Raw genomic sequence first — 14,651 nt, 5'->3', positions numbered from 1 at the left:
AGTCTTGAGTGCAACGGGGATTGTGTTAACGCGGGTCAGCACTTGTAAAATTACATAACAACCCTTATGCCATGCCCTACATCAGCTGTAGGAGCTTACAGTAACATTGCAGTGTATTTGACCCAGGTCAGCTGGCAGGACAGCAATATCACTGAGGATTTGCGCATTGCTTGTACACTGCGCATTGCTTGTACACTGCATACTGCGCATTGCTTGTACATTACCTGATGGAGATATTAGAGACGGTGAGGAAAGAAAGGCCTCAGACACCTTAGCTCTAGTCTACCAAGTACACCATTAAGGGCTCAGTCTGTAGCAAAGCCACAGAGCTGTTTATGTTGGGATACTAAGCTTTGAATTGAACTGAGATGGAGGAACAGCAGCAGGGTATCACACAAAACTGAGCTGTTACATTTCATCCCTTTCCCTTTTCTGCTCAATAGACCAAATGTGCTCCATTTGTAATTCTGCTATGGCCTCATTGCTGGATGACATGCATATAATTATCTCTGCTATGAAAGTAACTTGGCCATTTCATTCCATACGTTGGGGGAGATGTTGAGGAAAAGTATAGTGCTGCGTAGTGAGCTTCTCCTATGGTGCCAGGGAAAAAGAAGGATTCGGAGCTTGAGATGATCCTGAACGGCTCAGGTTGAGAACAGATGCATGCCTCCAGGGCTTGCCAAGCTGGAAACTCTCCTCCTCCTTTATCATGGTTCAATCTTCCCCATATGTAACATGCCAAGACTGCTCAGTTTTATGTTTGCCAGTTGGGAGAAGTGAGGCCACAATTTTCTTTCAGTCTGTGAAGCCTGATCCAAGGTGGTTTACTTTGACTGACAGGATGCTAATAGCACAATCTCCCAGGACAACTGCCATCACAATTTGATCTGTCACAAATACAGTTGTTCTTGTAATTTTAAGCAAGCACTGTCCTGTTTACTGCTCTGTTATGTGCCCAACTTCATGTGTCCAGACAGTAGGAATGTTTGATAAGCCTGGCTACTGTAGAGCTAGCCAAAACAAGGGACTAGTGAAATGGTCAATCCAGGCTGCAAGTTTTGAGAGATGCTCAACTTCTAATGTTATGTTATGTCTTAACACACGGATGGCCACTGCTTCGGCTTTGCCCTGACCTCCATTGAACCATTATGCCATTCTGCCTGCTCCATGAGGAAATTCAGAGAATAAGTGGCAGGTGGAAATTTGCATACCATTAGCCTGTATGAAAGTGACCCAGGTAGATCTTATTCTGGTTAATTCAAGCTGAACTTGCTGGGAATTATTATGTAAGAGTTTTTTCCATGGCACCATGTGGATGGGAGCTATGATATGGAGCGCAGCGGCAGTACCAGCTGAGCTGAAGCAGCCAATATAATGAAGTTATTGTCACGCTTCTGGTCCTCTCTGCAATATGGGGTGGTGTCACCTGTGAGACAGAGCTTGCAGCTGGGAATGTTGGGTGACATTCCTTGTGAATAAGCAGCTAAGCAGGAGGCTAGATGGCTTGCTGCCTAAAAAGATCCACATGCTCCACAACCTGTAGCTCCAAGGCAGCCCTGTCTGACTCTCACTCCAGATATCAACGTGTTCTCAGAGTTTGCAGAGACAACCCTACTGCAAGGCTTCCTCTCCAACAAACCTCTGTTCCTCATCACAAAAGGTTTCAGCAGGACCACGAGTGTTGATAGTTTCAGCTAAAAATAAACAATTTTGAAAACACAAAGCCACTCCAAGAAACAATTTTCTTCATTCAATGTCTGTAAAGTTTTTAAGAGAAAATGTTTCAGTGATTTTTGTCGCCTATCAGCTGGAATTTGGGCAAGTTAAGTTTAAAAAATATTTGAAAAGCTCATGCTTATACTCCTTCTCACCTTGACTCTTGTCAAGACAAAGTTCTTCACATCTTACATGCATTATCAGCATTCATTTTTCCTCTAAAATTTTTGAACCATTATTACCCATCTATTTCTAGACAGTTTCTCTAACATGACCTTTGATGTCATGAAACCTAGTTATAGGAAAATGAGGGAACAAATCTCTGCCCCAAAGCAAGGAAATCAAACCCAAATACCATTTTTTTAAATGTTCATTTTCATGTTTGCAACAAACTGTACTGTTTGTATCTCAGGACCTGTTAGGCCTGAAGAAGACCCAAAGAACATATTGCCAAATACTTCAGGAAAAATTATTCTTGTCAGGTTAAAATTTTGAATGAAGTACCAGCATAGCTGATTATGAATTAATTTTTAGAAATTCAGAAAATTTGTAAAGATAAGATTTAGAGAAACAAGCAAACCTTAGTGTCCTTACCTAAGTAGACTTCTCAGAATCACTGAGGTTCTGACATTAACTAGATTATCTGGAGAGGGCAACAACCAATCTTCTTAATGGTAGTAGACCAGTATTTAGTAAAACAGGATCCCATGCATTACTACAATACAAATGTATGAATCAATTTATTACTAGTAATAATTTTTATCATTATTGATATTATTATTACATGTATAGTATAAATCTATCATCTCAAGTGTCAAAAAAGAATAAAATGGAAATCCTTCATAATTCCACTGTGGAAACCAGTGAAAGCTACAAAATGTTACTTCCTAATGACTTAGAAAGTTTCAGATCATACTCAAAAAGAAATCTTGGTCACTATCCATGGGATAAGTGCCCAGAGTTTCAAAACCACTTTTACTTTGAAGCCTTCTTCTACACTGTGATAATACCTTGGTCTTTAAGTATCTAGGAGATCCTAAACTTGAGGAAAGGACTGCTAGTCCTTCAGAGTGCCATGGGATGGTAATATGAATTAAGAGCAATAATGTGTGGTGAACTGAAAAGTTTGCTTTCTGTCAGGACACAGCCTCATATTTCTGTGTTCTTCTACTGCAACAAATGATGAATGATTTTTTTGTAGCTTCAGAAAGTTGCTTCCAGTGACAAAGGATGAAAGAGACTAAACAGGAACTGCAACATACCCATTGTAAAATTATTAATATGAAAATACCAGCCATCTGTGCTAAACTTGGCATTATCATTTCCCATCAGGACAAATATGACAACAGTGATATCAAGCAGTTGACAGTCATGCTTTGGTTCCAAATCAAGGGAGCTCTTTTCATGATCCACTGTTAATATTCAGGACATGATAAGATTGCACAGCTCAGTGGATTCTTTATGGTGGGGTAAGCATTGTCCTGCAGGTGTTTTCACCACATCTTTAAACACTCCCACAGTGCTTGCTTTGAGAAAAGGAGACAATGAATATCTCCCCCTCCCCGCGTCTTGTTAAAAGGATAAACTCAAGTGACCTGCATCTAAAAGCTGACCTTGCTTACAGTCCCTGGGAGTAGGCTGTGTAGCCACAAACACTGGAGTCTCAGTCTGACCCTGAAGTGATCCACCTAGAAACCTCTGGAAGTTCAATTAACTGGAAGTTCAATTAAACTGAAGTAGCCCACCTCAGCAAACCTTATCTCACTGGACAAGGAAGCCAAAGTAGACAGCTTTGTATATATTTTCCTGTGTGCCTCCATCATCACTCAGCCTGCTTAAAACTTGCTTGGACAACAAATGACAAAGCTCCCCAACAGACCTATGAAAACTAAACTGGTTGTATATCGGGATGCTCATTTGTTGCTTATCAGATATGTTCTAGCATTTTTCCTTTGCAAGAACAATTTCCTAGCTAGGAGCTGAATACTGTAATCACTGTCATAATTAGTGAAAATCACTTGCTTTGAAAATAACAAAAATGTTATCATAATTGTCAAAATCATGGTTCAGTAATTTAGGAATACTTGTTATCTTGCCAGCAGTAAGTTGTGGGCCTGATCCAAAGCCCAGGAAGCTCAATGAGAAGCTTTCTGTTGGCCTCAACAGGTCTCGGATCAGGTCCTTCATTAAGATACAGGAATAAAATTGGCCATTGCTGTAGTGTTGGGACAGCGTGCATGAATGTAGTACATGTGCTAAGGTTAGTGAAGTGGTTCCTGGATGTAACATGTGAAGCATAATAGCATCCAAAATGGTACATCAACACAAGACAATATTATTCCAGCTATTAGCAATTGGGATACACAGGCATCTCTACCCTTCATTGGATGTGCATTCTGCTTTCTGGCAGCATTTTAAGACTCATTAAATAGAATATTAAACTAATCATGATAAATGATAAGCCCGATTTCATTACATTCTGGTTAATTACAAAATCATATCTACCTCGTCTTACAAAAAGCAAATTAGTTGAAATGCAAAGCATCTTCACTGAACAGCCATGTAAGGAAAAAGCTAAAGAGGGAAAGCAGTAGGTAAATCACCTAGTCAGTGTAAAAGGATTTAGGTTCACCCTTCTTGCTGTGCCCCATAATAAAAATGTGCTCCCCCACCCCCAAATATCAAGTGAATGTATCATCTAAAAGTCTGAAATGACCACTCATGTTTATACTGGGATTTGGTTTTATGACTGTATCATAATCCAAGCAATTCCTGCACTGCTGTTCTACTGATTTATGACTGGACTGCTATTTATTTAGTGGAAAGGCATCCCATTAGGAAATGATTGTGTCCTGCTTCTAAGGAAACAGCAGACAAATCACACCAAAACCTTTTTTGCAATTACTCAGTAACACTTATTAGTGAAATTAAAATTCAGGAGAAAAGATTTTGATAACTGCTGAAGCAGCGGCTCACATTTCCAGATGGTGTGTATGAAAGTGACATTCTACACCCCTTGCGATAATACGATGCATTGGCAAGTGATTGTGGACAAGGTTTGCTCATTTAATTAATAGAGGGTTGCACATCATTCAACAATCAAGCCTGTGCGCTCAGTTCCACTGAAAGTCATATGTGCCTCAAGCAGGGATTAGGGAGGATTTAGGCTCTCCTGTCAAAACCTGCATTCTTCAAAACCCTCATCAGCTGCCATCTCCCACAGCAGAATCCACAATTTTCAACAAAGGGCACAAGGGGACTCTCCTGGCATCACCTGTGGAGAAGAAAAAATAGTCACAGACACTGCTACCTTTTAAAGCACAGCAGAGCAGGACGGACCGCATTTTTTTAAAGAAACAGCTCAGGTCTTGGAACATGCATACTGCTGGGAAGAAAGGGCAACTAGACAAATTCTTGTGCTTTGATAAAGTCTAGCCCCCTAGTCACTACCTTTCAGGACAGTCAGGTTAAAGTGCTTGCTTCCTTAGCCTTTTACAAAAGCAACTTTATGACTTGTATCTCCACAAACAATCAGTGGAGTAGTTAGCAAGCTGCCCATAGGCACAAACTCCTAGTGATTGGAGTAGATTTACAGACTACTCAGAAGAAAGAAGAAAAGATGATAAATCCATTTGCAATGGGAGGAATATATTTGTTATGAGATAGTGAAGAACCTGAATGCATGTGCAACTTCCATCATAGCTGCACCTACAGCATATACTTCATACTGCCACATCTATTTCTGTCTAATAGATATCTTCTTTGTTCTTTTCTTGGCTCCCCTACTTCACTGCAGAGTTTCCTCTTTGTGAGTTTTATGTGCTGGGATTTTCAAAGTGGCTTAAGGCTATTGACTTTCAGTAGTATTTGGGTAGCTAATTTCCTTTGTACTTTACAAATTCCAGACATAACTCTTCTGTGAGTTCATTTTAGTCTTTTATGACTGAATTTCCTGGAATGTTATATCCCTCTTGAAAGGAAATGAAAAAAAGTGTCCCTGTCTCTTTTTAATGTAAACCAAAGGAAATAGTTGTCCTTCTTCCTTTAAACATCCAAATCTCTTGGTCTCTTATCTATTTAAATTAAATAATACAGACATCAAATGCATTAATTCAAGTCTCCTTGAGATCTTGATTCCAGCCTGGCAGAGGATCTGGGTGATACAGTCTTTCTGTCCCTTCTCAGTGTGTGCCATGCAGTGGTGGCTTAGAGCCTGTTAAAGGGGACAGAATGCTGAAAATTTAATAAATATAGTCTTTGGGCTGCCCGTTCAGCCAATGTGCTTCCGACTAGAAGCTTTTATTTTATTCTTTCACAGCCAACCTACATAATCTATTGCTGTTGGTCAGATTTGACAAGCAGTTTTGACCTCTAGCTGTCCGGAGTATCTTGTCTTTTGTCTCACTAGTGGTTAGCTATGAGTTAAACCCTGCTTACTGCCAATCTCAGAAAGCAAAAAGCAAGAAATGGTCAGTACAAAACAGAAGTAAATCATTCACCTAACACAGTAGATAGCTCCACTAACAATAAAGGAAAAAATAGATATTTTGTAATGGTAGCAGAAGTCTTCCAAAGGCATTCAGAAAGGCAGAACAAGGGACAGAAAGAGTGCATGAAAGAAGCAAACTGCAGCGTAAGCTTTTGTGAACTGCTACCTCAGCAAGAGTGAATCAGTCAGATGTACAACTGAGAGAATTGCACATAGAAAAGAACATAGGAGAAACCAGAGGTTGTAGGTAATGGATAAAATGCCGGGGGAGGTGGAGAGAAGCATTAGTCACTGGCTACAGTTTGTCCTTTTTCCTATTTATCTCTGTCTTTACTGACCGCGTGGACTGTGCTCTAGCTTCAGGCACCTCAGTGCCCTGCTCAGGTGGGAATAAGTGTACAGACCAGGTGTGCTGTAAACAGTTTTGAAAGTAATTTACACAGAAGGCAACTTCACTGGAAATGGAAAAGTAGTAGGAATGGAAAAGGAAATAGAATATTCTGTAGCAGTTTTTTTGCCCAACACATTAGTGCTGTGCGACTGTCAGAGGAAACACTAGGACGAAGGCACCTCGGTTAGAATAAGAATTATTTAAACTCCTCCAAAAAGGTGCTAAATGGAGTTAGCCATTTTTTAAGGTCACACTAGCTTTTGGAGGACTACCTTTGCCTAATAAAAGAACACTAGACTGCTATTCTGTTAATTAAATTGTATAGAGCCTCCAAGATGATTTTGTGTCAGCATAACTTGTGTCAATTTTGTTTCCCATTGTTTTGCCTTCAAAACCATCTCCAGACACAGGGATCTGCAGAAAAGCTAGTGTACCTGAACCTGTGCCTTGTCAAGGGTATTACCTCTCCTATAACCCAGCTACAGTAACAATACCACTAAAGAATGGATATGAGCTGTTTGTAGATAAGTAAATATTGATGCCAATACTGGTTCCATTTCCCTTCCAGGATTCCCTGAGTAATGTGTGTCAGCATTATCTGTCATAAAATTTGGAGCCATGGTTGCTGCTTCTCAGCTTCCTCAGGCACAAAATGTGACTCTTGCTGATTGAGCTATCAAAGGAACTGCTTTAGAGTCTCATGTTTTCAAACCACTGTAGCACAGGTTCACAAAATCACCCTTATTCAGCAAAGCCCTGTAGCCCTTTCTGACCATCTTTCTTGCAAAGGTTTAAAGGTGCTGCATCTGCTGCATCTCCAGCAGAATTCTGCAGTTTGAAATAAAGAGCCAGCCTTTGTAGACTGGATTATCACAGGTTTAGAGCTCCTGTGAATGAAACCACGAGAATAAATTACACATTGAACAGCATTTTACAGACTGAAACTCCCTCATGGCATTAGAAGCTCAACTAGAAAAACAAAAACAAAAACCCCAACAACCACTCTCCCCAACATACCAAAGTCCACTTATATAGCATCTACCATTTGGGTCCTAATTTAATTTGGGGACCATGGCACCTTCAGACCAGGTTGTATTAATTTCCACAGTTTAAACTAAACAGTCATGTTGTCCAGCTGTCTTGGGAAAGGCATAATCTGGAACATAGGTAACTGCTAGGCTAACCCCATTCTTGAATCAGAGCCTGTTTAATACACAGGGAAGGACCTGTAGTTTCTGAGAAGTAAACTGCAGAGGAATTGATTGTAAAAAGATCAAAATCAGATATATGATGCATGGCAGATTCCATCTTGATAGTATCATTCATGTTGGGAAGAAATAGCCTGAGATGAGAGAAACAACAGCAAAATTATTTTCTACAAGTGGATATCCCCAGGTTATAAAGCTCACCTTGTTCAAAATGGCACAGATAATTTAATTACATTAGTAAGGAATTTCTGGTAAGTCATTGTATAATTAGGCAAATTTGAGTAGATATGTCAGCAATTACCAGCACAACTGCATTCACAAGTTGCAACTTAATTGTTTTATTGAGTGTTAGTGCTCTATATTTGCAAAACTCTCATGTTTCAGGTAATCATAATGTACCAGCATGACAGAAAGCTAGTAACACATATAGCACATTCCTTGTTTTTCTGCAGTATTATAATGAGCTATGAAACTAGAAGTAGCTGATCAGCATTTCTTGATTTCTACTCATGTATTACCATTCCACACAATGCCACTAAAAGTAATTCAGTTTGCTAAGGATATGCCCAAGAGGCTTGGACAGAGGAAACTTCCATCCTTCATACCCATCTCATCTGCCTCAGTAGCTCAGAGCTACTTCCTGGAGTGTTATGTCTCCTCATCCCCATGACAGTTTGGGGCAGAAAAAAACATTCCACTATGACCCTTACTTGTTCCAGTGACTCCAGGCCGGTCCATATCTATATGCTGGACTACACCACTGCAGAGCAAATCTTGTCCTAGAGGCTGACAGAGAATGAAAGCCAAGGGCCTGAGTCAGTCCATAATCAGCTCTGGAGTCAGCCCAGCCTGCTTCCTTGGACAGCTGTGCAAGATGTGCTGGAGGAGAGGAGCCTCACCTCCTGTGGAAAATCACATGCTCTTTCTTCCCAACCATTTAAATTTTACTGTCTGGCCTGTCAGATCAATAGCTATGTTGTTGTAGGACCCCTAGTGTAAAGAAGAGGGCAAAATGTTTTTCCTCATGAGTAGATGATGAGATTTATCCCAGGATGGATCTCTGAGGAGGGTGCTGTAAAGACATCCTGTGCTGCTGTGGAATGAGGACCAATCTTTCTCAAAGTTGCTGTTCTCAAAGTTCCTGCCCACCAGGACAGCAGAGGACTTCAAAAGTCTTCGAAAGTGTAAAGACTGGCATGAGGGATGTTTGAATTTACAGTCACTGTTACAGAGGAACCAAGAGCATTTCTCATCTGAGGACACCAAGCCTTAAAATACATTTGAAGCTAAGAAATTGTTTCTACAGAGGGACAAACTGAGCTTCACAAACCTAACTTATTTAGGGCCAGTTAGGTTGAGGGTAGGGCCAAGCCCAAGTCTTCAGTAGCAAGTCACAGCCACATGATTGTTTTAACACCACCATTCCATCAAAATAAAATAAGTAGTAATCCCCCCTCAGATCAAAAATGTTTCATGGGATCGATCCCTTCCTTTTGCCAGCAGAACTATTCAGATGTGAACCTACTGTGACCAAAAATCAAACCACCTTAATAATGTGAATTGGTTTAGGTTGTTTGTTTCTCTCTCTCTCTCTGCTTTACCTCTTGACAACCCTCTTCCAAACTCTGATTTCAAATAGAAATTCTAGCAACGCCCCATACAGGCCATTTTGATTTGGAAATTGCAGGAGACAAGAGAGGATAAAGTTAATAAAACTGTCAGACTACAAATAGCCACTTGGTGTTATTTAATATTTCTTCTGTTCTAAAGGGTCACAAGCATCACCTTCCAGTTCCCAAGCAGGAACTGGAGCACGAGTAATTTCAAATAAAGCAAATGTTTCTACCATAATTTGTGACAGTTCTCCCTCTGTGTGTCATCTCAACATCCCCCAGGTTCCTACAAGTGCTGACAAGCCTTGAGTCTGTCCTCTGAGTCCAATGGAAATTTTAAGATGGGTTGAGAGGAGATAAATATTTATTAGTAGAAGTTAATATTTGCCAGAGATAGTTGGTGTGGCATGCAGTTCAATCTAGACCGCCTAGACCTTACAAAATCTGCCATATCTTGCTAGTGTTTAGTCCAATCTGCAAAATCACTGATAAACTGATGTTCTTTTATGGAGAAAGCCATGCGTTAAGGGAAGGAGAACTTCTGCATTTGTGTCAAGTTCAGTCCACTGCCAAAGTGCAGAAAAAGAGCAGAAAATTCCTATCACTGGCTAATGACCACATTGTACTTTGCCGAACCATGGCTAAAAATAAATAGATTAATAAATACTTCTAATAGGAATTTAAACCTAAAGAAAGCTCTAACTCCTTTCCCCCCCAAAAAAACCCTAAGGAATAAGAAGCTGTCATCCAGCAACTAATCACCACACAGCTGCTGGTTCAATCCCCCCAACGTGAGATGGGGGAAAGGATCAGAAGGGCAATATTGAGAAAACTTGTGGGTTGAGATAAAGACAGTTTAATAGCTAAAGCAAAAGCTGCGCATGCAAGCAAAGCAAAACAAAGAATTCCTTCAGTACTTCCCATCAGCAGGCAGACGCTTAGCCATCCCTAGGAGAGCAGGGTGCCATCACATATAACAGATACTTGGGAAGACAAATGCCAAATGTCCCCCCTTCCTCCTTCTTCCCCTAGGTGAGCATGATGTCACATGGTATGAGGTATCCCTTTGGTCAATTGCAGTCAGCTGTCCCCCAACTTCTCAAACACCCCTTGCCTACTCGCTGGCGGTGCAGTGCGAGAAGCAGAAAAGGCCTTGACTCTATGTAAGCACTGCTCAGCAATAACTAAAACATCTCTGCATTACCAAGACTGTTTTCAGCACAAATCCCAAGCGTAGCCCCACACAAGCTACTATGAAGAAATTTAACTTTTTAATTTAAAGCAGCATTTCTACTTACTAAAAACAAGAAGAAACAAACTTCACTTCCATATCCACTTTTTAGTTTGGGGGCTTTAGTTCTTTAAATTTCTTCCACCATATAATGAGTTTATTCAAGGCAACAAATTGTGATTGCATCGTTCAACCCAAGGGCAAATCAAAGTCTAAAGCTGTTTCATCCTCAAGGGAGTTAGCACCTAAATAATCTGATTGAATTGCAAGTTAGGAAAAATGACAATACACATATATGCCCTGTATGTTTCTGACCCTACCCAAACACTTCTGATCTTTATATGCCTGCTACTTATCCAAAATCACACACTGTCCTGATGTCAAAAAGCATTTTCATTAAAAATCTGGAACCTCTATTACAGACATGCCACCTTTGTGTCTGCAGGCTGAAATTAAAGTTATTTAAAGTCGTTCAATAATAAGACCAGAGATTTTACAAGCAACCAGGAGCTGGTAGGAGGTGTAAATTAGAATTATTATGACACAGATCAGTGTAAATTCTTGTAGTAACCAATTACCAACAGACAAAGTGCAATCTTTTTTCTGTACTTCTGTCTGCTGAACAGTATCAATGACCTGGTAAGAATTTATGCTCTAGAGAAAAGCTGATTGGAAAGATAATTGGAGAGAGAGGAAAATATTAATAGGATACAAAATCCTCTGCTCTTAGGATATTGATACAAATTTGGTCCAGGGTCAGCTGCCACTGAGAGTTATTGATAGGCTAGTAATGTTCATGGATGTTGTAGTCTCCTGTTTAGTTCCTAGACATCATTAATTAACATCATCTGCTTTAGAAATCTGAAGAAAGAAGCTGAAAAATGGAACTGGAAATCAGCTAGACACTGCCTGGCTACTCCAAACAGGTCCAAACCATACAGATGTTAAAGAAATACTTTAAGAATGAGTTATGTAGTGCTCTAAGTCTACCCACCAGACCCATTTGACGTCCATCATTGTCACTTTCAGATGAGAGCTGGATATTTGTATTTTTCTAATACACACAACTTTGAGAGCCAAAAAATCATCTTCACATGAAAACTGTGCTTTGTTATGCAGCAGCATCTAAAATACACCTCTGGTGCATTTATAATTCCATTTTTCATTGCCAGCAGTACACATTTCTGAGACTTCTTCTGAGGATGGAGCTTCAATTGTAACATCCATCTATCTGGGTAACAATAGACACAAAGCCAGATATCTGATGTTATTTGCTTCGCAAATGGGAGTTTGTTTTGAAGTTAAAATTCTGCTAATTTTCAGAAATACTTGAATTATGAGAATCCTCTTGAGAATCCTCCCCTATGAGAATCCTTGTGTTTACTGAACCAAACTCCATCAAAAGATACTTTTGTTTCTTTTCTCAAATATGTCTCCTCCATAGTTTTCCATGGGTCTTGACAATCCTTCTTGTCTTAGTTTTTCTGCTAATGTCAGTCAAGAAGAGTATTTCCAAATATAAGCTTTGTGTCCATTCAGCAGATACTCTGAGGAGTTCTCTATGGTAATTGCATTAAAATTATATTTTCTCCACTTCTGACATTCAGTTCCTCCCTCTGTTTCTCAGCTAAATTTATTTCCGATTTGTGACTAAGCACTTTCATATACTTTTGAATGCATGAGTCTGCACAGATGCATGCTCAGGAATTAGTTAAACAAAAAAGGAAAACACATTATTCATGCATGCAGACCCTACATCATGTCACTATTTACAGTATTTTAGAAGTGGCTATAAGAGAAACATAATGCTAAACTATACAATATGTTTTGAGTGTGCTTACAATTCATTGAACACATTTCTATTTGTAGCTGAACTGAAAGCAAGGCAAAAAACCTTTGAGACCTACAACTGAGGGGTAAGTTCTCTTTTAATCATTATTCAATTTTAGTCTTATTACTCTAAAATTGACTCTTTCAAAACAAACAAACAAAAAACTGTGCAAATTCTGCCTAAACTGGCTAGACCAGCCAGTCTACAGATCAGCTCAGTGAAATGAAAGGACTAGAACAGCAAATAAAATTTGCTGTAGACAGAGGTAAAGTGAAACAGTCTCAGCCTCACACAGGAAGTGATGGCTTTAGGCTGACACCAGCAAGCAACAAGACCTTGGGCTTTTAACAGGTAGATAATTCCATGAAAATATAAGTCTGATATTTCATTCTTTCATGAACATAGCAGACAAGCTCAGCAGCAGTCAAAAAAGCAAATCAGTTTTTAGGATTTTTTAGGAAAGCAGTCAAACAGGAAAGATAATTATGCCACCATATGTATCCATGATTCTCACACGCTTCTAATACTGCATGCAACTTGGAAATGGAATAAAGTCTGAGACAGGCAGCAAGGGATATTGAAACTCTGGAGCAGCTCCCAAATAAGGAATGGCTGACTGAGTAGACTAAATGTTTCCATCCTGGGCAAGGGACAACTGAAGGTAGATATGTTAGTGGTAACAAAACCATGAATAACACACAGAGGATAGAGAGGTATTGACTATTCACTCTCTTCCAGTACAAGCATCAAGAGTAATCAAACAAGGACAGCAAAAGCCACCTGCAGCACAAATTAAAGGAGGTGGTTCTTCAGGCAACAGGTAGTAGAACTACCTGTTTAACACCCTTCCAAAGGACCTTGTGGATGAAAGAGGTTTGCATGAGTTCAAGAGGAGACTGGATAAAAGACTTGGAAGAAAGAACCAAGAAGGCATTTCTAAACAGACAAACAGAGAAACTATGTCAGGAAATGCCCTGCTTTGCAAGTGGTCCAAGAGCAGGGAAGTATCATATATACTTTGCTGGAGACAGAAAATGGGACTAGATGGGACCTGTGAGCTGAACTAGTACAGCTGTTCTTATGAATGCTTTCCACATTTTCATTTTTCTGTATATGTTTCTCTGCATATAGTTACACTGCATAGTTTTGGAGAGTTCAAAGAGCATCTCCCTCAAAAAAGCTACAGGCAATAATCTTTCCCAGGTTTCAAATTAAGCTGTTTTGCCACAGTGTTTTTACTTACTTCTCTCAGAAAAAATGCCGCAGCAAGGAGATTCCTGTGTCCTGAGACCTCCTGAACACATTGATTCCCTAATTTCCTGTGTAGAATAAATACATTATTTTTATTTATGATGTTGATCCCCTAAGCACTTTGTTCTTGGGGACTGTTCCTTTCCCCTGGAGGAGAGAGGAGGAATGATCCCGTTTGAGGAGATATAAGGCAATCAAATATTTTTTTCTCACCAGAGGATGGGATAGGACTTTTTGCACAGATGAAGAAAAGTTATATAACAATAATCAGGTATTACTATTATTATAATCAAATGAGCTCAGATTTTACCTCAAGCACTTTTCAGAGACTCATTTCTATCACATTTTGCAAGGATAACAAAACACAATTAGAAGAACTTTTCAGCACTATGGATTTTCCAGATCTAGAAGCTTGGCTTGGTGCAAGAATACTATGGGAGAATCTGTTGTTGGTGTAAAGAGGGGGAAAATGGAGTAGATGGATGTCATTAGCTCCTAAATTTCAATGTTCTTTCAGAACATACCCAGCTTCCAGTTCCTAATGAGATATGCAATACTTAATCTGGGCTCTAAATACAGTATAAAGAGGGCAACCAGACGTGTAAGACTAAACATTGTCATGGAAGATTGTCATGTCAGTCATAAACTTCTTCACATGCCTTTCAATCATGACCCTCTGCTAGCATATCCAGGTTTGATCTGCCGTAAAGGCTAATTAAACTCTACGTGTCATGAAGAATAAAGGGAGTTTAAAATAGTGCCTGTGCCAGTATTGTCAGACATGAGTCTCTTGCTCAAAACTGAGTGGGTAAGGTCAAAGCAGAAGACAACAGGAAAAGAAACATAGACAAAAAAAGCCTCTGGGCCATCACCAGGGAAAAAAAAGGGCACACCAGAGAAGACCAGAAACTTTGCTGG

Source organism: Mycteria americana, chromosome 4 (assembly GCF_035582795.1).
Source record: "Mycteria americana isolate JAX WOST 10 ecotype Jacksonville Zoo and Gardens chromosome 4, USCA_MyAme_1.0, whole genome shotgun sequence".
NCBI classification, from domain to species: Eukaryota; Metazoa; Chordata; class Aves; order Ciconiiformes; family Ciconiidae; genus Mycteria; species Mycteria americana.
This window is presented reverse-complemented; position numbering follows the sequence as displayed.